Genomic DNA, 27453 nt, shown 5'->3' on the forward strand with positions numbered 1-27453 from the left:
TAACTTTAATTGATTTCTTTTGTCTGATTGCATTGACTTAACACCACTGTGCTGAATAGTAATGGAGATAGAGGGCGTCCTCATCTTTCTTCTGATGTTAGTGAAAATGCTCTATAGCTTCCTCATTGCTGTTTTTAGGACCCGAGTACACAGATATAATAGATAAATAGGTAGGCAGATAGATAGATAGGTAGATAGATGATAGATATATGTTGATTCAGATTAATTCACAATAAAAAGTATCCCTCAATTCTGATTTTCTTATGCTTATAAAAATCAGAAATGAGTACTAAATTTTGTCAAAATCTTTTTCAGTTTCTATGGTAATAATTTGTGCTTTTTCCTTTACATCTATTAAATTGATGAATAAAAATAATGGCTAACCTAACATTGATTCAATCTTGCATTCCTAGAATAAATCTTACTTGATCATATTCTATTATTTTTTTAAATATGGTATTGAATTCTATCTGTTAAAGTTTTATTTAGTGTTTTGTATCAATATTCATGAATGACACTGGTCTCTAGTTTTCTATGCTATTGCTATGCTATTGCTATCTAGTTTTCTATGCTATTGCTATCATGGTTAATATCCACATTACAGTTGCTTAATTAAAGAAATTGGGATTTCCCTTCATTTTCAAAACTCTGGAATCTTGTGTTCAACATTGGAACTGTCTGAAATAATTCTCCTATAAAACCATCAGAGCCTAGTGATTTTGGAGGGTAGTTTATTAATAACTTTCACTACAGGATGTGTGCTTTTTACTTAATCAATTTTTTTAAATTTGATATTTAAGTTGGTTTATAAGTATTTTTTCCAGTAGTTACTTTTTTAACTTAATATTTTATATTCCTTCATCTCAAATGTTTATATTTAACCTTTTTCATCTAGTTTATCAGTTTTTATTGAATCTTTTTACTTAATACCTTTTGCCTATACAACAACTAATATATTTATTCTACTTTCTCCCCCCATTTTTCAGTTGCATTATTTCTACTTTGACACATATAGCATCTATTCATTAGTCATCTACTCTCCTAACAACCTGTGCTTTGGTCTTTGAAATTAGATATAGATATTCATAGTGATATTGATGTAGATATATCTGTATTCCCATCATGAAGTTTTCCTATTCACCTCATGGTGAATGAAGTGCATCTTCCAATAGAGTGCTCAGGAAGGGCTCATGGATGCAGAATTCCCTGTTGTAACTTGAAACTGCTGTTCTATAACCCTGACACTTGAAAAGAAGTTTGCCTAGTGATAAAATTCTATGTTCACACTTTCTTTCCTTGAGTTTTTGTTAGTGCTTCTCTACTGTTACCTTGCTTTGTACGTTATTTTTTGAGAAGCCTGATGACAGACTAATTCTTTTTTACTGTGTAAGTTATTTGATCTTTTTGCCTAAAAGCCCTGATAATTTTTTTCTTTATCTTTGATGTCTCTTAGTTTTACTAGGACATCAGAGTTGATCATTCTGAGTACATTTTCCATTGATTGTTGGGCTCAATATTTAAAGAAAGCTTTATTGAATTATATTTTATATATGATGTTATCTTCCATGGTTTTGTTTTTATTCTTGAGGGACTCCAGTTATAGATATTCTGTTTTTTCTTTCCTGTCTTCCCATTCAACCATTTCTATTGAATTTTTTTTGCTTTCATTAGTTTAATTTTTAACTTCCCTAAATTGTTTACGAGGTGACAGTACAAACATTTTCTATGAGTGGTAATGGTGAAGCTGGAGAGTACTGTGCCTTCTCCAGGCTGCAGGGACAGTTGTGGTAGGACTGTGGCCCTGTCCAAGGCACCGGCTCTTTCTGCCTGCAGAGGGCAGCCCTTGCCTCTCTGCCTGTGCTTGTGGACCAGTGTGGTGATTAACTGGGTGTCAGGATCCCTTCTAAGAGCCTCATGGAATAGATCAATGAGGATAGTCTCAATGAATCTGTATGTGGAATCTTCACCAATCTAGTAAGAACTCAGGATGCACAGAGTCCCACAGTGGCACCCAGCTTGCCCCTCAGCAACAGACTGAGGGCTCCCATCAAACATTAGCTGGTTAACACCATGATGGACAGGCTTGCTGTAAGTTGCACCTTTAGGACCCCAGGGCATTTGCAGCCACCACACACAAATCTGTCATGTAACATAACCTTGCTTGGGTTCGTATCCCAGCCTTCATGCTTTATCAAGCAGGTTGGGCAGGGGACCCTGTGGAGCACAGAGAGCTGGCCATTCACAGCCTGAGAAGAAAGAGCATTATATCAGACTGCTTTCTCCTCTATAGCTCCTGCATGCACTTGTAAGCACCCACCTTGGCCTACCTGATGGCTGCGGCTGGATGGAGAAGAAAAAACTCACTAGTTCATTTTTTTTCTCTTGATTGTTCATTGTTGCCTTTCATCAAACCTTCAGTAAATTTTATTTTGACTATGTCTTTCTTAGGCATCTTGTATATTAGTCTTTATTTTGTCTTTTTCTTTTATATCTTTTGAGTTCAATGAATTCTCTTTAAATTTCTATTTCTTTTTTGTCACTTGTTTTTAGTTTTTGAATTTTTGTTTTAAGGTTTTTTTTATAACTACAAATATGTTGTTAAAGTTGTTTAATTTATTTTAGAGTGTTGTATTCCATTTTCTTCTGCTTAATGGTTATTATTGTGTTGTGCTGGGAGAAAATTGTCATCAGTAAAGGTTTGGGAAGTCTCATTTTATGTTTTTTAATAGGATATTTGTGTGCCTTTCATTCACATTTCTTCTGTCCAGTTTTTGATTTGGTGCATTATAAGAGTCCTATTTTAATGGTAGTCTTCTTTTTTTTCATTTTTTGTTTTTAATTGACTTGTATTTTTTAAGCATTTTATTACATTTATTGGAATAACATGGGTTAAAATATTATATAAATTTTAGGTATACAACTTTATAATATGATATCCATATACTCTATTATGTGTTCACCACCCAAGTTTTGGTCTCCTTCCTTTTCTATTAATATAGAAACTACAATTTCTCTAATGGATTTGTTATTATTGTCATTGTTGTTGTTGTTAGGAAAGCAATATGTGTCCTCTCATTTTTTTCCTTTTATATTACAGGATCCCAACCCTCTCCCCTGTGCTTCTTTTCTCCCTTACCAGCCAGTCTCCCAAGAACCTCTCTGTCTTCTTTGTCACCTTCTTATCATCTAGAAGCAATGCATTAGAAGGCTGTCATGTTGAATTACATTTAGTCAGTACTTGGACCTACCAGAACATTTTTTCAGTGTTTTCACACTTATGGTGAATATTCTCAATTGTAAAAACTTTTCCTTAGGTCTGCTGCTATCTCTCTTCTTCTCTCTTTTACTTAGTTTTTTTTTTCTTTTTTTTTTTACCCTAGACTATCCTTGTTCATCTTAGGTCTGTATCAGAATTCAAACATTACTTGTTGCAATTTATTTATTTTTATTAAAAATAATTTAAAATCTGAGCATTTTCTGGTTGTGCTGAGCACAAATCTAGAAATGACAGGACTGGAATTAAGACCAGAGCTGCCTGATTAGGAAGCTTTCAGTTGCATTATACAACAGAGAAATGGATAGGGGTTGTGGAATGTACATGGGTCATAGATAAAGCCACACATGTGAAGCAAAGTCATGCTTGGTCAGTCATAGTGCATGGCCTTCTATAGTATAATGTAGTCATCACTTCCTACTTTTGCTGCTGACTGTGGAAAGCCCTAATCAGTTAGTATTAATATTACTAATTTGGTGTAGGACTATATATCATATCATTGACAAGTATGGAATTATATGACCACCTCATTTTTCATTTTCCTAGAATGGCAGATGCAGGAGGACAGAAACCTGCATAACTTTTTTAGAAATGTTGAGCCATGCTGAAGGTGAGGAATGTTAGCATAAGATGATGAAACCTTCAGGCAAAGAACTAGACTAAACACTACTTCCAAAGGTCCCTGATAAAAATTAAATCTCCAGATCTAAGAACTTGCCTTAGTCTTCATTCTTCTTCTTTTTCTCCAAAATTTGTTACCATGGACTTCCCATTTTTACTTCAAAGTATTTTTCCCATGATGCCAGACTACAGTTTTTCTTTGACCATGCCCTCTTTGTCCCCTTTTCTTGGTATAGTTTCCTTCCATTGCTCTACCAGTATTCACATTTTCCAAGCTCTATGTTAACCCTCTATTCTTTTCTTTCTTGAAACTTTCCATTAGAGGATGAACTAAATGCATGATCCCTGTCATCATTATTTTTAAACCAAATATCCCAAAATCCATCATCTCTAACTGTCTTTGTCTTTTTGGCAAACTCCACTGATAGTCTGTAGCACAGCAGTGGCAGTGGAAAGAGTGAGACCTGCCTTCATTTTCTGCTATCACCTCAACCTCAGCAAATCCTAAGTTGAATCTGCATCTTTCCTCCAAAACCAACTTCTATTTTTTAAATATTTTAGTTATATATTTTTAGAGCTGGGTGGAGGGAAGAAGAAAGGGAAGGAGAGAAACATAGATGTGAGAAACATCAATTGGTTACCTCTTGTATGCACCCCTACTGAGGACTGACCTGCAACCCAGGCATGTGCCCTGACCAGGCATGGGACTGCGACCTTTCACTTTGCAGGATGACCCCCAACCCACTGAGCCACACATGTCAGGGCCCAACCTCTATTTTTGATGAAATTTGTTGACATAATTTTTGTCTAGTTGTCCAAACTGGAAGTGTGAGCATCACTTTTGCTTGACTTTTCTGATCCATGATCCTTCCATCCTTAGTCTTTTGATTTATCTTTAACACATGCTTCAAATCTCTCACATTTGTTCACTTCCCCTATACAAACTGTTTCAGCTCACTTCCAATTTAATTTAATAGCTGCATAACTGAAATCTCTGCTTCTACCCTCTTTGCTCTGCACCTTCTCACACAGCCCACTGCCAGATTAACTATTCTTCAATATCATTTTCAGCAAATCATACTCCTGCTCAGAATCTGAGAGTTGGTCCCCATTTTCTCTATTTCTTCCATTGTCAAGACATTCAAGTTGCTCTATCTTCCTGGTCATGCTGATTGCCCTCCCCTCAGTTCAGACTGTATATGGGTAGCCTGACTGGTATACTTAACCTTTCATTGAATGTACAGTTTTCTTGCCTTGCACTTTAACCTCCAAATTTTTCCCGCACATCCACATCCCCACATTAGGTCTATAGGAGGGCTCTTCCTAATCCCATAAAAGATCTATAATCTAAAAGTACCTGCTTTCCTCCATACACCCCCTAATGTGGTAGAATAGTGATAGAGGAACCACCACAAGCTGAGTTTAGAAAGGGGAAGAAGGGCACTTGTCCTTAGAGATTTGGAAATCTCTCTCAGCAAGCAATGTGAGGGGCCCCTGATCTGGGTTGGGGAACATTCCTTGATTAGGCTGCCTTTCTGCTCTCTGGAGGGGCTTTCTCATCCAGTATCTGCCATGGGTCCTGGCTATGCCCCCCAGGAGTTCCTCATTTTACACAATCTTGTTTGGCCATAGCTGAAATGGTTGTTGGGGAATATGCCCTCCTTAGGACTTACACAGCTTTCTCCGCCCACTCCTTCCCCATAAAAAGTCAGAGGTCCAGGGATTGCTTAAGGTCTGAAGAACATCAGGTTCCCTGTTCCTTGACAGTACAACTATCTTAAACAGGAGGTCTCTTACCTATTTTATTCCTGTCAACTGCATGTGCTAGTAAACATATGCAGTTATTCTTGAGATATGGTCCTCAGAACTGCTGATTTCTTTGCTTTCTAGTCTCATACCTCTTCCCCCACTAAATGGGATGTATTCTGAGTCTATCAGAATTTGTGGGAGAACATATCCTTATGTTCTTTACTCTCTGTCACTTTATCCAATTAAAATGCTGACCTCAGCTAAGGTGGGAGGGGAGGAAGAGCAGGAAAAGTGGCACATCAGCTTTTAAATGCTCCCCTTTGATGTCATACATGTGACTTCCACTCATTTGTTATTGGTCAAAGCAGGTCACATGGCCATGCCAGACTTCAAGAGAGCAAAAACATGTATTCTGATTCTTGCACTGGGAAGGAGAATCAGATAAAAGTGTGGATAGTATGGGGTGTGTCACTTTGGGGTAGAGACCGTAGGCTACTGCTGTAAAGCACCAAGGTAATGAGCAATGGTGTCTGTCAGAAGGGAATGAGTGGTAAAGGAATGAGCAGTAGTGTCTGTCAGAAGATGCCAGAAGGGGCTGTTTCTTCTTTTGGTCAGACACTTGAAGTACTGGTAACTACATCCTGTGGAAAGAATTGTGGTACTCTGGAAGCTTCGGATTGGCTGCCTCACAGCTTCTCATCCTTTGACCTTGGAACCCTGAAGCAACTCCCTTGTGGAGAGAGAGGTTTGAAAGAGAACTCATCTTATGTGGCTTGAGATCCTCAAGAGTAAATGCCCCTGAGAGACCACATTTCTTGGTAGTTATGCTAATGCAACTAAGGCTTCACGGCTTAAAATAGACTCTCACTGGAATCACTTGGTTTGTTAAAGAGCAATTACTCCCAAGGCTCCGAGATGATTGGAGAATGTTCAAAAGCCATCAGCAAACCGTATGGAGTTTAAGCAGTCTTTGTATGGATGCAGTTACTTCCTAGGAGCCACTTCCTGGGATGCAAAAAGTGCTAAGAATCTGATTGTTTGTATGTTTGTTTGTTTTGCAATTGGGAGGTTCAGGGCCCATTCTGGAAGTTTTACAAGGGGAGCACAACAAAACTTGCCCCAATATTGATAAGATGGATTCTTGGGAGTGTGATCAAAGACTCAGTGACCTCAAGTCAACACAGCATGGGCTCTGGAAGTGCCTGGGCAGAGTGGGCCTTGCCAGAGTCCTGGTTGTCATTTGGGTGGGTGTAGACATGGAGTGGCTAAGACAGGTGTTGAGTCTCTGCCAGCCTCTTCTTCATTTAGATTAATTGCTTTCTCTTGAGTTTTATGGAACTCAACAGAGCTGGTTGTGGCTTTTCATGGTTGACTACCCCCGTAGTACCTAATTACAGAGGAGATTTTTAAAATCAACAATGAACACATTTTCTAAATATGTCCTCAATCCATTCCCTCCCTGGGTAATCGGAGGCAAAGAGAAAGGAGGGCAGGGTGGTATCGCCTGAGGCCTCTTGTCAGTGAGTCCCAGGCAGGTTCCACTGGAGACCCTGAAAGCACAAGTTGCCTGGAAACTCCATGGCAAGGCATGCCCTGTGGTCCTGAGGCCATACCCCAGGCACTTGAAGCTTTCACACCTGCTTTTTTCCTCCTTCTCAGGAGCTGAGGCATTGCTCAAGAGCTAGGTAAGAAATTATACATTTCCACCAAAGAAGCAAGGTGTTCTGTCAAAAGAAAAATAAAAATATCAAGCACCTTCTCAGGAGATCAAAGCCTGACTCAGTAAAAAGCTCCTGGCACAGGTGATTCTGAGACTCTGTTGTTGTTGTTTTTCTTTTGAATGAAAAGAATATATGCAAGAGGAATAACATCTCTTTTATTAACTCATCTGTTCATCCACTCTATTCATTTATTTGGTCATTCCATCATTCATTACACTTGACCCTGTATGAGACACTGGAAGATTCACTTGGTAAGGATCTCACAGGGCAGGGAAGGGTACTGCAGGACCTGAAACAGGGTCCTGATCCAGCCAACAGAAGACCAGATAAGGGTAAGGATAGTCCAGAGCATTTGTGCCTCTGTATCCCAACCCCCTGCTGGACCAGACACCAAATTGTTTCTCATTCTCTCTCAGTGGAGGAAGAGGAAAGACAATGAGTGTGGCTAATTCACATGGCTATTTCATTGTTTGGTCATGTGAATTAGCCACGCTCACTGCATTTACCTTGTCACTGCTTATATGAGCCTTGAACTCTGCCAGTTACAAGCTGGAGGCCAGATAGTGAAGGAGGTCAGTGTGGGGCATGAAATCACAAGTGTTTCTCAACTGGTGAGACTTTCTTATAAGAACCAAAGGATGCCCACGACACACAGTAATGCCCTGTTGCACTACACATGCATGCACACACACAGACATGAGAGCAGGGAGATTTAAACCCTTTGCCTCTCAACTCTCCTTTTGGAAAATCACATTGAAGTTGTTAGTCATTTTATAGCACAAAAGAATGACCTCACCTTTGGGCTCATTTATTATTTCCATCTGTTCCCTCCATATTTACAAGGGGCTATGCAACCCCTCCCCCCACAAAAAAAACCCTTTATGTGAAAAGAGGGAGCATCTGACTCCCCTCTCTCCCACTTTTTGCACAAAAGCAATCTCACCAAATCCCTCCTTTCATGGGCCCTCTGTCCACCTTTGTCTGCATAGTAAGACAGTGGTTTTCAGCTATCTTACTTTGGTTTTTAACCAAAATCTAAAAAAATATATGCAGATGAAAGGCTCTGCCCAACACCTCCTGAATTATAATTCACAGAAGTGACATTCTATAACTTTGATAAGCTTCCAAGGTGAATCTGATACACAACTGTGGTCAGTGTGTCTCAAACCTTCATGTGCATTTGAATCACCTGGGGATGTTACAATGCTGATCCAGTAGATTTGGGGTGGGCCTGTGATGCAGAATTTCTGACAAGTCCCTTAGATTGCTGTTGGTCAAGGAACAACTTTAGGTAACAAAGGTATACACCCTCGACCCTGGGTACACATCAGAATGATCTAGGGAAATTTTAAAAATCTTGTTGCTCAGGCTATATCCCCAGCTAACTAAATCATAGTTTCTAGGGCTGTGATTCAGACATCAGTAATTTCTAAAGCTTCTCAAGTGATAACTTTGTGCAGGTCCAATTGGAAACTGCTTGTTCAGGAGCTTTTTCCTACCAAAGTGGGCCTGTGGTCTGACTGCTGAGCTCCCATCCCTCCATCTTTGCTTGCTGTCATTTCATACCCTTCGTTCTTCCTTAAGAACCCTGAAGGATTAGGATCTGACTGTTGTGGCTTAGTGCATTGGGTGTCACCCCACAACTGAAGAGGTCATATGTCAGGGCACATGCCTGGGTTGCGGGTTTTATCCTAGGTCAGGGCACATACAAGATGTTTCTCTCTCCCTCTTCTCTTCTCTCTAAAAATAAAAAATAAAATTTTAAAAAATAAACCCTAAAGAATTAGCATCTTGCTTTCCTATCTCTTCCACCTCCCTCAGTGTCATCTGTAACTCTAACCTTCTATACACAGCATTGCTCAGAATGCATTTGTCCACCTGTTGGCATGGCAGGCTCCTTTTTTTTAATTCTCACCCATGGACATTTTTTCATTGCTTTTTAGAAAGAGAGGAAGGGAGAGAGAGAAACATCAATGTGAGAGAAACATCAATTGGTTCCCTCCCATACATGCCCAGACCAGGGGTCATATGCACCCAGGCCAGGGATCAAAACCACAACCTAGGTATGTGCTCTGACTGGGAATGGAACCCACTACCTTTCGGTTAGGAGACGATGATTCAACAACTGAGCCACATCAGCCAGGGTCTGTCTCCTTCTTGTCATCTAGCTCTTTCTTTCTTGACTTTGGAAGGACCTCACCTCCCCAGACCAAGATAAGCACAGCAGTTCTAGACAACTCCTCTGGGTTCCTCCAGCAGCCCATGGAATGTCTATTATAACCCTTAGTACATTGTGCAATATTTGCTGATTTTTCTGATCTGTTTCCCCCACTAGACACTGAGCTCCATGAGAGTGGGAATGGCTTGCCCACCTCTGAATCTACATCATCTTGCACAATGCTCAGAATACAGCAAAAGCTCAAGCAACATTTATTGAATGAATCAATGGATCCTGTCCTTTCTCTTTCTTTTTGTTTTTCTGGTTTCTCTATGGGGTTCTGTTAAATATACAAAAACTGATCTTTTTTAGTGTGATTCTGATTGGTAGCATATTTGCTCAAACCAGTCCATACCCATTGAGAGTATAATTGGAATACCTACCCCTTCCAAAACCCTGCCAATCATTCTGCTGTGTAAATAGGCACAGGTGATTGGTTCTAATCAAAATCATTAGTTCTAGAATGATCCCGCTGCCATATGTAGATAATTATGGCAGAAGTCTAAATTTTGGATGTTAGCCAATCTAAATAACATTAGCATGAGGAATCTGCATGGAACAAAGGGAGAAGGTTGGAACAGTATTTGAACATAAACAATAATAGCATTTTAATGTTCCAGGCACCTCTCTAAGTAGTTTATACATATTGACTCATTTACTCAACATAGCAGCCCTATGAGAGAAATATTACTACCTGAATTGTATAGGCAAGGAAACTAAGGCACAAAGACATTAGGTACATTAGCCAATGTTATACAGCTAGTAAATGCTGAAGTCTCTGTTGGGAACAGGTAGACTAGCGTCAGGCTATTCACTGCTATACTGTTCTAGGAACTGGGCTTCTTCTAAGGTATAACATTAATCAAATTTCTCAACATGACTGTTAACATTCCTCCTAGTTCATGTGTTCTGATAGTAAGTAGAGACCTAACTTGAACCCTGGAAGCAAAATAGACCATTTGGATTTTCCATCTTATGAGGATAGCAGTCCTCAAATTTTAGGTATATCCAGTTCATTTTTTTCTATCACATACATATGCACATATGGAATACCCCTCTCTCAGGAAATGGGGACTTCTCTTGGAAGTTGTCCATTGGAGGAAAAGGAACCTCCAATGGATGACTTCTCTGTGTATGCAAAATCAAATTATTCAGAATGAGCACAGTGCTGTTGTTTTTCTAGAATTTTATTTGCTTTTGGATGTAAGACTGAAATGCCAGAATAAGAAGTTTGGCTGATGGTTCCTGAGTCTAAGTCAGTCCTGTAAATACCACTCTTTGTCCTAACTGATGGCTCTTTGGGGGTTAACCAAAACCTAAGGCCTCTTCCTGTGCTCTCTGGTATGTGTCCAGTTCTGTTCCTTTATGAAGAAAAGTAGAATGAGGCCCTTCATTTAAGGGCCTTCCTGTGATATAAATCTGCCCTCATTTCTGGAGTTCTTCACCTCTTTTGTGAAGCATTTCATTGGTGACCTCACATTTGAAAAACTAAGACTAGGAATTTATATTTTTGCATAGCCATTTCTCCTAAGATGTCATCTCTCTGATGTCTATAAACAGATAGGACCCAATGTTCCCAGACCAGGTAGATAGACGGCCTCTTCCCACATCTGAGCTTAGTGGGAGAATCTGTGAAAGAAAATTATCCAGCATGGGAAGGACTTCACAGTGGCTTCTATTTTCTCAGTCTACCACATGGGAAACCATTAGAACTTAATTTTTAAAAATAAAAGTGGTATCAGTGTCTCTAAAGCAGTGGTTCTTAAAGTGGAGCCCCCAGACCAGCAGCAACAGCACTACCTGGAAACTTATTAGGAATGCATGTTCTTGGGCTCTACTTTGGGCTTTCTGAATCCAAAGCTCTGGGGGTGTGGATCAACAATGCATGCTCTGAGAAGCCCCCAGGTAATTCTGATGCATAGTAAAATTTGAGAGCCATGGTCATAATGAATGAAGATGTATAATTAAAACATGCTTCTTCATGTATGACTTCACCCAAGTAGGATGACACGAAGGATGCATCATTTAAGTATCTTGTCCTCATGGACATCTCAGCTGGTATTACCCAGAAGCAGAATTCTGTACTAGACATGAACCTTTAGTCAAATTGTAAGGAGCTGTACATAAACTGCTGGAAAATTGAAGCCATCCATTCATTACTGACCCCAGAAAACTGCTTCTCCATTGTATAAACCATTATTTGCCCATTGATCAAGGCAGGTGGGATGTCGTTGAAGACTGATGATTAATTCAGATAGTTCTTACCTGAAAGAGCTCAGCTGTCTTCCTTGCTCACAGCTGCCTTATTGAAGCCGTGGTATTAAAACTGTGAAAATTCTGAGAGCTAATTCAACCCACTGACTTTAATCGCCCAAGGCTACAGGACAAACTGAGAGACTCGGAAGTGGCTTTGGTCAAACATGAATGTTATTACTTTGACTGGGGACACTGGGAGACTCACAGAACAAATGGAAGAGAGACAGTGTGATCTTTAAAATTAGTTACAAAGATCAAACATTAAAAAGCTGGAGTAATTTTTGCAAGTGAAAACTCATCCTTTCAGAAATCATTAATTTAATGAAATTACTCATTAGACTCGTGTCATTGTGTCCTTATAGTTACAGTGTCTCCAATAACTTTAGCTTTTCTTTTTGAAGAAACCAGTACAAATTCTAACTTGCCTTTCCAGTACTACTCTATGGAGAATACTTTTCCCCCAAAAAATTGGGCATGGGTTTTCCCTGTTGGATTAAAGATAAAAGAGAATGTCATCAAACACAAAAGGACCCCATAGTTCTAGGTTCATGGGATTGATGTCCAGCAATGTCTTTGTTAGCAGCTGACAATGTCATGTGTCTATTTAAGAAGGTTATGAGTTCTTGAGATACCATCCCAACCATGTGTGGATAATATCATTAAGGGTCAGAGCTCCAGCGCTCCCTTGGGTGACATAACAATTTACCTCCGTAGACCATTGTTGGTTTGCCTTAACGTGTTGATTCTGATACACATATCTTCAATCATATTCCTTTCCCAAAGTTGAGGAGCACTAAAATGAAAAGGTAGTATGGTGCTGGAAGCAATGTGGTAAGAACTCAGGAGTGTCACACAATCCTTAGTGTTGGTGGCAGAGTTCAGTTCTCCTCACCCCCTGACAGTGGCTGCGGGTTAAGACCCAGATACCAGGAGTCTAAGAACTATCCCTGATTCTTTGACCCCACTTTAAATAAGCCTTGACTCCCTGAAGCTGTAGTTTATAGGGTCCGGCAAGGAGGAACAACTGAAATTGGTCATGACCTCACCGTTCCAGTGTGAACACCCCAATCAACAGCCCTCAGAGAAAGAAGACTTTACCCAATTCCCTGGGGAAAAAATTGCTTCTTGAACACCGCTTTGTGGTCTTTCACCTATATCTGCTTTAATCCTCATAACAATTCTATAGGGTCGGTACTATGATCTCCCTGGTACAGACTAGGAAAAGGAAGTTTATGGAGAGGAAGTGCCTTGCCCAGCCTTGCACAGCTATTAAGTGGCAGAGCTAGTATTTGGGTCCAGTTAGAGGGCTAGTGTTAGAGTTCTTGTGGTGAGCTCCAGACATAGTTTAGAGGTGGCGGTAGTCAAAGCGTGTCCCCTTGACCTGCAGCATCAATGTCACCTAGGAACTGGTTGGAAATACAAATGATCAGGCTCCATCTACAACCTCCTGAATCAGAAACTCCAGGGGAGGGGCCTATCAATCCAGTTTTTAGCAAGTTGTCCAAGTGGTTCTCATGTAGAAGCAAGGTCTGAGAACCATGGTCTAACACATTCCTACAGGCTGAAACAGGGAAATAGAGACTAAATTCGGTTTATTTAGTTTACCCTATTCTCTTCCTCACTAATTTCTTTCACATATTTAAAACATTTCTTAGATAGGTTTTGAAGGCTCTCCTAGTGGTTTTGATTTGCCAAAATCACCTCTTACTCACGGAGAATATCGAAAACTGCCCCTCCCCCACACCAAGCCTGACATGGAAAGCCCTGGGAGGCAATACCTGTTACCTCATGTTGCCTCCTTGGTCTTGCCGGGGGGTCAGGGTTCTCTGCTGGGCACCTGGAGCTTCAGGCACTGCACACAGGCCCCAGGATGCCAATGGATGTGTTCAATGGTCTCCAGGCTTTCTGGGGTGCATTGACTTAAAAAAAAACAAAACTCTGCCATCTTCCATTTTCTCTAATTAGTGAATAACTTCCATTTACAATTTTTATGACTACCTTTTTGAAAGGGAACATGATTTTCTTTTTATTTCTTTCCCCATACAGATATCTGGAGAAGATTTTTTTTAAAAGTATTGTTTCTTAATATATGAGGCTATTGCTTATTAACAGCAAGTCATAGTGAAAAGATGAGCTTTGGAGATCTATGGAACTGGGCTTAAGTATCATTTCCACTCTGCTAACTTGGAGGCCTTGGAAAATACATTATTTAAAATCACTGAACTTTAATTATTTTCCTCTTTATTATAGACAAAATAATACCACATAGGGCTGAGAATTAATATGATTTATGTGAGTGAAGTGCCTAGCAGAGTGCTTGGCATATTGTAGGTGTGAAATAAATAACAATTATTAAAATGAAATGGTATCATTTTCCCAAGGAGAAGACAAAAGCATCCCACCCTCAGAACCTGGCCAGCATCACTTTGCCTCATTCCGTCAGCCAAAGCAGGTCACAAGGCCAGTTCAGCTTCAAAAGGTGGAAAAACAGACCCCACCTCTTCATGGGAGTAGCTGCAAAGTCATGATGCAAAGACATGCATGCAAGGAGGGCTGGGGAATGGAGGCCATCTGTCTGCTGCAGACTCATTAGTCAAAACTGAAACCAGCAAAATGAAAGCTTTGCCTTGGCTTGGCCGCCTGCCGGCCCCTTCCTCACTCCTCCTCCTCCTCCTGCTCTTCTTTTCCTCTCCATTCTCTTTTTTTTCTAAGCTTCCACAGACTATTTAAAAAAGACAGGCCACGGAAGAGGGTGCTGGGAGAGAGTGTTGGAATAGGCCACTTGGCGGTATCCACCACACCCCTTAACCCTCATTCTTGACTGTGGTAATACAGTTCTTGGAGCAGCATCCCTGCTAGACTGTCAGAAGCCTGGGCCCTGATGCAGCCCTATTGACACATCCTTAGAAGCCTTCATTTTGACCCAGGCAGCCCTCCTAGTGGCTTTGGGTTGCTATTGATGTGTCAAAGCAAGGTGAATGATACAGAAAATGTGCCTCTTTTCTTCTCCTGCCCCTCCTGCCACTGCCACATCAGTCATTACAGACTCTTGCAAAGTATATGTGAGCCCAGGAGGGCTGCCCTGCTTCCCTGTCACTCTCTTACCTCTCCTTAGAAACACACTCTGTGATTCAATGTGAAAGGAGACCTTCAAAAACCTGTGTACAATCGATCTCCCTAAGGATTTTTACTAGAATTCCAAATGACTTGTAAATGGCATGCAGGTAAATATCAGCCTGGATACAGAAACTTGCTGGTTACCTTGATGTTGCTATAAAATATATAACCCAAGGATAAAAAGGTTATTACTCATGAAAGAGAAAAACAGGGAGTAAACTCATGATCTGAAGTTCATAAAATACTATGAGCATTTATTGAGCATTTATTATGTGCCTGGTAATGTGAGAAGCATTTTATATAATATAATTTAATCCTCAGACAAGCTAATGAAACAGAAAATGTCCCCAGTTAACACAGGATGAAAGTAAGGCCCAGGCAGGTGCGGTATCTCTTGGAGAATCAATATTCAAATTCATTTCCGTCGGACCTTGCCCCTAACCATTAGAACACATTGTACTCTATTTATTTATAATCCTTGGTGTGAAAGTAATTATGAGTAAGCCTAGAAAATAATGTATGCTTTGTAAGTGTAAGCCAACAGTCTTGACTGACTGAGCCTGCACTCTGAGTAAGTGCCAAAGCAATTAAAGTCAAAGGAATGTGTAGTTGCTCACAGGCTCCGGTGACCATGGTGTTGCTTAATGAAGTAGAATCCGCCACTTAAAGTAGATGTTACTGATAATTTCAAAGGTGTAAACGAAATCTTTATTAATGAAGTTGTTCATTAGCTATGTCATTTATGTGCATTTTCAGGCCTGGAGTTTGTTGTGGGTTTTTGCAATTGTTTATTGTTTGGTTTTTTTGTTTGTTTTTGTTTTTAAAGATTTCATTTATTTATTTTTTTAGAGAGGGAAGAGAGGGAGAAAGAGAGAGAGAAAGAGACATCAATGTGTGGTTGCTGGGGGTCATGGCCTGCAACCCAGACATGTACCCTGACTGGGAATCAAACCTGCAACACTTTGGTTCACAGCCCATGTTCAATCCACTGAGCTACACCAGCCAGGGCTTATTGTTTGTTTTTTTGCTGTAGGATTTTGTCTTACCTATAAGTGTCTCCCAAACTGTGTTCTGCAGAACATTTGCTCTGTTGTGTGCTTAGATGTCCCATGAACAAAAGGAGTCCCACAGTCAAATATATTGGTAAAAAGTAGGGCACATTAACATTTAGTTTGTCTGTTTACTGCAAGGCTTCTCAGAGCCTTTTGTGTATTGTAATCTGCATCCTAGGTCTCCAGGGTGACGGTGGAGTCTTATTTGTTGGCTGTATGGACTAAATGATGAGAAAGCTATTTGACTGCTGGTCAACCCGATCACATTGTGGGGGGTCAGAGGTCACTAATGGCAATAGAACTTTATATATCTCCAATTCCACTCATCAACATCATAATGATTCATGTGTTTTTAAAGTATTTTCTTCCCATTCTTCTAAAAATTATTCATCCTAAATGAAAATTTCTTTTAAAGGTTTAGAGCTCCCTGTGTGTGTTTACCTAAAGACAAATACAAATATAATTTGTGTTGGCTTTTAAACACTCATCAATATTACATAGTTCACAGACTCAAACAGCAAAGCTGAAGTTCCAGGCTCAGAAGCTCTCCAGGAATCAGCGGAAGGAAGGGGCCAGAACTGCCACTGCAACATGCCACATGGAAGATGTGGTTGGGCACTGGTACTGCCCCAGCTGGCCCTGTTGCCACTATGAGTGGCCCCAGAAGGAGTTGACACTGCCATCACCCAAATAATTCTAAATGGTCACTTGCATTGTAGCATTATTTGCTGTAGATTCAAAGTCTTGGGTGGGACCACTCATAGCTGGGATGCTGAGAGCGGGAGTATCTAAGCCTCTGAACTGCCATAGGAGGCAAGATTCTGTGTCTTACTCCCCTGAGATTTCTCTTCACATAGTGAGGACATGCTCAGAAGTCATTTTTGGGTCAATGTGGATTAACATGACCTACTCAAGGGCCACAAACTATTTCTGGCAGGACTAAATCTTGTGTCTCCTCATTCCCAGTCTCTTAGATGTTTTCGCAGTTTTGTGTTTTCTCATATAAGCATGTTTAGTCTTTTAAGAAATATTGAATCTTTCCCATATATCAAGCACTGTAGTTGGGTTCTTCTATCTCTCCTTTTTGGAGATTTTATGGTGAAATATTTCTACATAGCATTTTTCTGGTGATAAAGTGCTGTGCTAAGAACACTGTTTTCACAGTGAAATTTTAGAGAGCATCAAATTTAAAATGAAGATTATTATCAGAAGTATCCTGCAGATTCAGCATAGAGGCATGGTTAGAAAAGATAATTTGCTCAACAAAAAGAAAAAGGAAATAACATCACCAAGGGAATTTCTTGGGCACCATCAATGTCCACTGTTAAACTTTATTATATAAGCAGAAGGGAGGGTTGCATAAGTCAAGGACTTACAGCCCATCACATGAATCTAGAAGTTGGCTTGCTTCAGCACTTATACTGCAAGCGATTTCCATACACAGCCTTCACTGTGCCTATATCCAGCACCAAGATGCAGTATGGCCACAAGGCAGAAAGAATGGAAGTTTGAGAGTCAGATTCAGGCTGATGTCCATATTAAAAAAAACAATGGAGGGAATGTATATTTTTCTCGAAGAGGCTTTCTACCTTCCCCCAATGGTTTCAATTATTGCCTGATTAGAAACATAGAGAGGGGTTACCAATTCCATTTAGGTGACAAATACACATCTTAGCCTGAGTTTCCTAGAAAATGGGGCTTGAGGAAAAATGCTTAGAAAGTACAACTCTGGGGTGGGGGTGAGGGGACAGTGGGTAAAACAGGAATCAGGAAAGGCAGGAGAGCAAATTTAAGGAATCCTATCAGTGCTTTTGAAACAAGCACAGTTATTTGCTCAGTCTCAGGATATCTTCAGGGAGGCTGTTTGGAACCACTGCTTGGGTCAACAGTCCATCTTGGAAAGGAAGGGAGGAGATTTTTATGCTAGCTCTCATCTCTTTTTGGTCAAAGTTGTTCCCTGTGATATCAACTCTCCTGCATCTGGTTTACCTCCTAGGACCTCCAGTAGCCACCTAGGAAGCCAGATCTTTGGCAACTAGGAAGGCAACATCCATGCCACAAGCCACAATACTCAGGCTGAGCTGGTGACAGAAGCCAGTCAATGTCATGTCCCATCTCTCCATCTTGCCAGGTCAGCGAGGAGCGACGTTGCATGTGTCAAAGAGCCCCACAGTGTCTCATGCCTCAGTAGCAACAGGAAGGCCCAGGTATGAGAGGCAAGAGGCCATGCACAGGGAGGCATGAGACATGACTGTGAGGGACGTAAGGGACTAGGAGCAGTCACTGCAGAGACCCTCATTAACTAAGCAAGTAGACACCACGAAGGAGGGCACAGAGATGGAAGCATTTCTTTTGCATCTACAAGAATGCATTTGGACTAGGAGATGTTCATGGAAGTTTTAAGTGTCATCAACAGAAAAACATGACCACGGATATCCAGAGAGACAAATAAATGGAGTTATATCCTAAGATAACCTGAAAACCCTTTCACCATGTATACTAAAAATTCTTGAGTAGAATACAAAGAAATTAAAATGCACAAATGAATTTTAAAAGAAGGGAGAAATTCCTGGATCGAGAAAAAAAAAACAAAGAAGAAATTAAGACCAGATAAGTAAAAGTATGGACTGGTTTTGTAGTTATTCTTAGAGCGTACAAAGGAGTGTTTTGTTTTGTTTTTGTTTTTGTGTTCTTTTTTTGTGCCAGTAACCTAAGGGATTGGATTATTTTCTTCCACATAGAGAAAGAACACAAAACCTTAGGCTTGGGGAGAGTGGGAAGCATAGAATTTAGCAAACTTAAAGGCCTGCATCCCTGTTACAAATAGAAAGGCCTGCATCCCTTGTTACAAAATGTATACCCATCAGCAAAAGGCAGTGACAAGGAAACTTTTCTCTCACTGCTTGCATTTGGTTGGATGAAAAAAAGTTTCTTCTGAAAAATCAAAACCAGGACTGTAATTCTTAGAAGTTTGAAGTCTGATTTTATATTGCTGGAGAGGGACAGGAAACCATCAAGGTGAAAATATATCATAAACATAAAAATTGATTCTGAGATAGTGATAAACCTGGCTCAGTAGACACAAAATACATAAATGTAGTGGAAAATCAAACCACAAGATTTCTGAAGGAAAAGAGAACATCCCACAAAAGATCATCTCACTGTACAGCCACACAGACTATATAATTAGACTTCCAGAACTTGAACAGAACAGTCTGAAGAATAAAAAATTGTGTGTGTGTGTGTGTGTGTGTGTGTGTGTGTATAAAACTTAAAGTTAAACCAAGGATTTATCCTACTAATAAAATACTCAAATCTAATGAAAAAAGAACGGGTAACTTTGAAGAAAACCATACAACTTCTACACATGGAAAAAGTAGTAAGTGAAATTAAAAGTGAAGGGGTTAAATAATAGACTAAACACCATCAAAGAGAGAATTGGCAGATTGGAAAATAATTTTGAGGAAATTATATGGAATGCCAAGCAGATAGGAAGTATACAAAGGAAGAATTAGACTAATACTTTCAAATGTGTAGATCCTACATATAACCAGTATTAATTACATATTCCAGAAGGAAAAGTTATAGAGTATAGGAGAAACAGTTTTGAATAGATAATGGTAAAGTGTTTTCCATCAGTGATGAATGACATGAATCCACAGGTTCAAGGTACACCTTCAGATTCAAGCGACCTTCAAACAGATGAAATAATCAAAATCCTGGATCACCAGTAACATTTTAAAGCAGATAGAATTTAATCACAGGTTCCTTACACAGAAACACATCTTAACTGACAGAAATATTCTCAACACTCATAATTATGGCAGATAATCCTGTGATGAAACAAAATAAGATTAAATTAAGAGTGTATAACCAGAGTTCCAGGCAAGATCACAGCATAGGTAAACATGGTACTCACCTCCTCCCAGGGCCACATCAAAATTACAACTAAACTACATCATCACTCAGAACTGCCTGAAATCTAGCTGAATGGAAATCCTACAACTAGGGAATTAAAGAAGACACATCAAGACTGGTAGGAGAGGCAGAGATGCACAATGGGCTAGTCCCAACTGACTAAAAATTGGGAAGGATATCTCAGCTGCAGAGGTTCCCCTAGAGAGGAACCAGAGGTCCTAGCCCCACATCAGGCTCCCCCATCTCAGGGTTACAGTACCAACAGGAGAAGTCCCCATAACTCCTGGCTGTAAAAACCAGTGGGAATTGAGGCCAAGGGAAATGGCAGGCTTCTGGTATCCCAGGGAGTTCCTTTTAAAGGGCCTTGTTACAATACAAAAGGGAGGGCCAAGGGCAGCCGAGACAATATACTATTACCTGAAAGGAACACCCTAGGTTCGTTATGTCCACTGCCAGAGGAAAGACGTCTCTCAATACCAGAGATTCGTGAAAAGGAAAGGAATTTATTATTCATTTGGAATAACACAAACTAAAGTTCCCCACAAATGCACACAGTCCTCCCAGCACCCTCCACATGGCAAAAGGGAGCACTTCCAAAGCCTCATGATCCTGACTCTCACCCAAGCCTCATGGTCCCAACCAAGACACCAAAGCTGCGTGATCCTAAACAGACATGTGCTCCCAAAAAGAGAGACACCCAATGGCTGCTGTGCCTCCGTTTAAATCCCAGCGCTAATCTTCCTCTGCAGCCCCATTTCTGCTCCTCTCACAGTTGGCCACAGCTGCCCACATTCTGGGCAGGTGTGGCCCTGTGGTGTGAAGCCAATTATCTCCAAGCTCTTCTGGACTCTATTACAAATCCCTATTTGGGGCTCCCTCTTGGCTGCACCCTGTTACAGCCTCACAAGGATTTACTTGGACTCACTCCCGCGGTGCTCCAGCACTTGGGCAGTAGCTCAGAAAGCATCAGAAACATACAGGGAGCAACTGAATTTTCTGGCAACAGGGTGAGAGTTCAGGGGACAGCTTTCTCCCAGATAGAAGTGCTGGCAGAGGCCATTGTTCTTTTGCTGAGCCCTCCCCCACAGAGCCAGCAGGCAGGAACCATATTTGAGTCTCCATCAACCTAGCTCCCGCTGATTGCCCCATCCTCATGATTCCCTGAGGCCCTCCCCCACCCAACCTTCAGGCCCATCCAATCTGTTTCCGGCGACTTTTCCATATAAATGGCCTGTCATTGCTCCTGCTTCAGACATCCCTAAAATCTCTCATACAAGCAACATCTGGCCCCAGTGAGCCCTGCACTTCTTGCTAAGTGGCCCCAGGCCTGGCACTAGCAGCATCCAGCCTTGGTTCACAGCTTGGCCTCTCCTAGGCACCTCCAAGCCCAGCACAAGTAGCAGCTATCTTCAGATTGCTTTGTAGCTCATACCAGATGGCCTCAGACAGAACACAGGTGGCAGCTGACCTTGGTCTGTACCTCCTGGGAGGTCCCAGAGACAGTACACCCTCAGTACAGCTTCAGATCACATTGAAACCACCACCTAACCACCTCCACAAATGACACAGTCAAGGAATCAGTGGGCACCAGAAACCTACCTAAGTAAGTCCTGCCCTGTGGGTTAAGCCACTACACAGCTGATCTTCCATAATGGTTGGAATTCAGTGGTTGGTAGCTGCAGCCAGTCCTTGCAGCTGATCAGCCTTGTGGTAAATTCCTTACACAGATGTGCCAACAGCAGTCAAGGCTCAACTACAATAGCAGGGTATATACAGCCCACATGATGCATGGAAGGGGTACACTTGGAGTGCCCAGCTTGGGTGATCAGGGAGGCTGTGACACTGGATCCCACAGGACACCTACTATATTAGGCCACTCTACCAAGCCCAGGAGACATAGCAGCTCTACCTAATACATAGAAACAAACACAGGAAGGCTATCAAAATGAGGAAATAAAAAAAAGAAAAAGAAAAAAAAACACCACACGTCCCAAATACAAAAACAGAACCAAACTCCAGAAAAGAACTAAACAAAATGGAAATGAGCAATCTACTAGAGACAGAGTTCAAAACACTGGTTAAAAGGATGCTCAAGGAACTTAGTGAAAACTTCAACAGCATAAAAAAGGACCAGTCTGAAATGAAGGATACATTAACTGAAATGAATAATTTACAGGCAATCAACAGTGCAAGTGCAGTAAAATGAACCTGTAAACAGTAAATGAACCTGAGAATCAAGTCAATGTTTTGAAATATAAGAAAGCAAAAACACCCAATGAGAACAACAAAAAGAAAAATGAATCCAAAAAAGTGAGGATAATGTAAGGAGTCTCTGGGACAACTTTAAGCATACTAACATTCACATCATGGGGGCCAGAGGGAGAAGAGAGAGAGCAAGAAATTGAAAACAGTTGAAAAAATAATGACAGAAAACTTCCACTTGGTGAAAGAAATGGACACACCAAGTCCAGGAAGTACAGACAGTGCCAAACAAGATGGACCTAAAGAGGTCCACAGCAAGACACAGCATAATTAAAATTCAACAGATTATAGACAGAGAATCTTAAAAGCAGCAAGAGAAAAGCAGTTAGTTACCTATGAATGAGCTCCTAAGGGATTAAGACATACAAGGACAGAAAGATTGGCAAGAAATACTCAAAGTGATGAAAGCAAGGACCTACAGTCAAGATTACTCTACCCAGCAAAGTAGCATTTAGAATGGAGGGTCAGATAGACAGCTTCCCAGACAAGAAAAAGCTAAAGGTATATCAAACCAGGACTATATGAAATGTTAAGTAGTCTTCTTTAAAAAGAAGAAAAGATAAAAAATGTGAACAATAAATGGCAGTAAATACATATCAATTAACATTTTAATCTAAAAAGCAAAATAAAGAACAAGAAGGACAGAAACAGACTCATAGATACAGAGAAGATTTTGATGGTTGCCAGATGGGAGGGTGTTTGGTGGGATGGGTGAAAAAGATGAAGGGATTAAGTAATACAAATTTGTTGTTACAGAATAGTCACAGGGATGTAAAGTACAGCATAGAGAATATAGTCGATAATATTGTAATAACTATGTGTGGTGTCAGGTGGAGATGATCACTTAGTAAGTTATATAATGTCTAATCACTAGAGTGTACACCTGAGACTAATATAATATTGTATGTCAACTGTAATTGAAAAATAAAAGTAATCCAAAAATGAAAAAAATAATAAAATTTTTAAATAAAGAGTATATAACCAGCTAAACTATCATTCAGGAGGTAAGGCAAAATAAATACATGTTTGTACAAATAAAGACGAAGAAATCTACTTCTGTTAACATAAATAGATTTCAAAACCCAACGCTGATTGAGAAAGGCAAACTCCAACAGGATATGTACAACATTATTGGCATAAAACTAAAAGCCCAACATTGAATTCATGTATTTAAAGTACAGAGCAATATTAAGAAAAAACACAACCACCTTTCAGGTAGCAATTACTGCTGGGCAGAATAGGTGAGAGGCAGAAGGAAGGAGAAAGGCAGTAAGACTTCAGCTGTAGCTGCAGTGTTTTACATCTTTCTTTAACACAATAAAAATCTGGAGGAAAATGGCAAAAGATTGTATTAACATCTGTTAAATCTAGATGGAGGTACATGGTGTTTGTTGTTTTACTTTTGTACTTTCTATGTGCTTGAAATATTTCAAAATAAATTTTTAAAGAAATAAATCTACATCAAATAGGAGAAAAAAGGAAAGAAAGGAGGAACAGAGAGGGAGGAAGAAGAAAGGGGTATCTCACCGTGGTGAGTTCTTGAGGGTGATTCCACACAAATGAGAAAGGACACTCACCACTCACCCTTTTAAAATGTGAGGTTCCATTCCAATATAAGTGGGAAGAGGTGACAGAGAAAACTGGGTGTCAAATCTAGGTCCTTCTACCACTTCTACCATGAAGCAACTAGGTCAACACTTGTAGAGACTTCTCCCTGATTGACTCTTTCCTTATCTTTTAATTAATTAGATTGTAACTAGTTAATCAACAGCATCCTCTTTATTTCCAGCATTATTTTGATTTGCTTCACTATTTCAAAGGACCACATTTTCAGGCATAAAAATTGCTTTCACTAATGCAATCATATTAGTAAGGACTCCTTTAGCCTAACATGATATAATTCAGCCCAAACTGGCTTAAGGAAAGTGAAAAATTATTGGTTTATGTAAGATGAAAAACTCAGGGCTAAGTCTAGCTTGAAGCACTGATAGAATTGGCCTTCAAAAATACTATCACATGCCCCAGGTAATTTTTTAAATCTTCTACAGTTTGTCTTTAGTTCATTGTCTTCTTCCTCAGACATCATGTGATAGGCCAGGTGGTAGTTGTAGCCAGATGGTGATGGCAGCTCCAGCCAGCCCCTAAATCCTCTGTTTTCTCTGCTTCAAGAAAAACAAAATCTCCTTCACTCTCGTCTCAGTGAAGTATTTGCTGTGTCTCACTGGCTTTGACAGAGTTCTAAATGATGCAAGGAACCACTCATTGTAGACAGGGAAGGCTGTCACCATCAGCTCAAGCTCTGAACGTGCCACCACCATGGACACAGCTTCACCACAGCCTTAAAGGCTTCAGAGTTGGGGAGAGTGCCATTTCCCAATGAGAAACCAGTGTGTGGCTACCAGAAGAGGAAGGGTGTTTATAAGAGTGGCAAAAACAAATGCCCACTTCAGGTAACCAGTAAAATAACAGGAGTAATTTCCCAATAACGACAGTCCTAGAATTTTAATCTCTCTTTAGACAGAATGACAAAAGATGAATGGGAAATGTTAAAAGTGAGGCAGATTCTAAGCATGAAAAGAGACCATGTGATGACAAATACATAACGGCACCCAAATTCCAGTGTTCATGACCAAGGCAGAGGCTTATTTTGCTGGGAAGATGTAGTTTCAGTCAAGTGAGCACTAATTAGAATGACAGGTAATAATCATGGAAAACATGAGTCCTGTGATGTTCCCCAACAGCAAACATGAAAAGTGAGTGGTTTGAGAAGGAGGCATGGAGATTTGTGGAGGACAGATTGTGACGCCTCACCAAGAGGTGACTCAGGCATGGTGCACACCTCCCCAGAGTGGTGCTGGGTGAAGCAACTCACAAGTTTGCCCACATGCCTGTCAGACAAGGAATGTGAAGTTATGAAAATCATTTATCCTCACAGCACTACAAGGAAGAAAATTATCTTTGAACCACTCTCAAAACTTAGTAAATCCAAATAGGTAATATTAAAATAAAGATAGGTATATTTATATATATATTACACAGCAAATATTTGTTGGACATTCATCCCATAGAATTAAAAAATTCTCAAAATGATGGGGGAGGGAGGTTAAAATATGGGGAAGCATTTCTCCATTCTTCCATCTTTGGCTGTTGACCCAGATGTTACAGATCTTCCACCTTCATCTTCTCACCTGCTTCATCCTTTCCCACACACCTGTCCAGTGAACAACAGAAACCACACTGCAATTCTGTGTCAACCCCTGCAATGGCTGCAAAGATGTTACCAGAGGCAACCTGGTGCTATGTGTTGTGCATTACGGGTGTGCTCAAGAAGCCTGAGGATACTGCTAAAGTTAGTTCTAAGGCTGATCTGATCCCCATCAGTCACAACACCCAGAAGAACCCCTCTCTCATCTCCTTTCCTCTCCTCTTTTCTACTCTCCCCACCCTCCAGGCCCACACTTTGTTCTGCTATTTCCCGTCCCAACTCTTTCCTACTGATACCTCCCAAGGTTGCCTGCACTAGGGAGGGGAGTGAAGTCCTGCTCCACCCTCAGCCCTCACTGTTCAGAGTGAAACATTTCCAAATTAGTTAACTAATTTGTTAATTAAGGAATCAATTATTTAAAAAATGGTCTCTGGACAATTTGCCTTTCACAGTTATGTTTATGATGCAACTTATGTGAATCATTAGGCTACGGGAGTCCCTTCCTATTGGAGGTAAGCAGTGTATGGGCCAAGAGGTGGTGGAGAGAACAGAGAACCTCAGTCCACCGCATGAATGAAGCAAAATAAAACCCCAATATGAAGTATGCTGGCATCCACCCATAACACTCTGTTCTTGGGAGGAGGGGAGCAGCACATAAATGTAATTGAGCTGAATTGTGGCCATTCATGGCCTGGCTGCCAGAGTTTACTGACATAAATTGAGTGTGATTGCTAAGACTAGCACAACACTGAAAGAGTATAGCTGCTCACCAGATACAAACATGCTACCTATAAAGTGAGACATTAAGTCTGCGTTTCAAGAGAGGTAACATCTGTGGAGTGCTTATCCACTTCCCAGCTCTTATGTGTAATACTTCATTGTACCCTCAGACAACCCCAAGTGCTGTTTCATTCCCCATTTACACTTGAGAAAGTTGAAGTACAGAAAGGTGACAGAATGTTCCCCAAGGCCCACAGTTAATAAATAGTGGGACAGAGCTCTACACTCAGGTAATCTGATTTTAACCACTGCACCCAACAGTCTCCTGATAAAAGAACTGGAGCCAGGTGTTCTCAGTCTTTTTTAACAGTGAAAGTAGAGTTCAAGCATGGTGGTGATCTTGGGTGTCAGGGGAGGTTTGTATGTGGTCTACAACAGCACACTCTGAGCATGGCCAGGGTGGACTTAATACAAATTCTGTTTCTGCTTAAAGGACTGAAGCCAAGTATGGGGACTGGATGGTGGCAGCAAGACTGTCTCTTTGGGGAAGGCATATGTGCTACCCATTTGCAACTGCTACACCTAGCAGAATGCCTGGCATATATCTAGAGTTTGTATTAGTTATCTATTGCTGCATAATAAATTATCCCAAAACTTAGTGGTATAAAACAATATCCATTTATTACCTCACAGTTTCTGTAGATCAGGACCCCAGGCATGGCTTACCCATGTGCCCCTGGCCAAAGGTCTCCCACAAGGGTAAAATCACAGCGTCAGCCAAGTTTACAGTCCTCTCAGGCTCAAATGTGGAAGGACCCACTGCGAAGTTCACTAGGTGTTTGTTGGCAGCATTTAGTTCCTTGTGGGCAGTTGGACTGAGTCTCAGCTCCTTGCTGGTTGCTATCTGGACACTGCCAGTCCCTTGCAACTTGGACCTCTCCAACAGGGAAGCTTGCATCATTGGAGCAGTGAAGAGAGGGGGCCAGGGACAGAGAATACCATCAAAACAGAAGCCACAGGCTTTTAAACTAATCTCAGAAGTGACACCTACCACTTTTGCAAGTCAAGAGGTCCAGCCCACACTCAAGGGGAAAGGATTCCACCAGGGTATTCACATGAGGGGGTAAGAATCATGGGAGCCCTTTCAGAGGGTTTTACCTCGCGGTATGCAAAGCCAGTCTGTCTAAGTGAAGTTTGCCATCAAAATGCAGATAGCCCTCATAGGAGTAGAAAAACAAATCAGTGAACTTAAGTTGTTATCTGCACTTACCCTTCAGGTTGAAAGTGATTAATAAATCATGTCCATCAGGATAGTGATCTGTGTCCCTGGCCAGTGTGGT

At 40.7% G+C, this 27453-nt stretch overlaps 1 protein-coding gene and 1 pseudogene across 3 annotated transcripts in view; one reads left to right on the forward strand and one right to left on the reverse strand.

Annotated features, from left to right (window-relative positions):
• The window catches only part of SHISA6 (shisa family member 6), a 271300-nt gene that overhangs the window by 145623 nt on the left and 98224 nt on the right, over positions 1–27453 (forward strand). The window lies entirely within an intron of this gene.
• On the reverse strand, positions 1724–27071 carry LOC123809473 (annotated as a pseudogene).

The sequence above is a fragment of the Phyllostomus hastatus genome, unplaced genomic scaffold, assembly GCF_019186645.2.
Source record: "Phyllostomus hastatus isolate PE091 unplaced genomic scaffold, TTU_PhHast_1.1 phas_scaffold_55, whole genome shotgun sequence".
Taxonomy (NCBI): domain Eukaryota; kingdom Metazoa; phylum Chordata; class Mammalia; order Chiroptera; family Phyllostomidae; genus Phyllostomus; species Phyllostomus hastatus.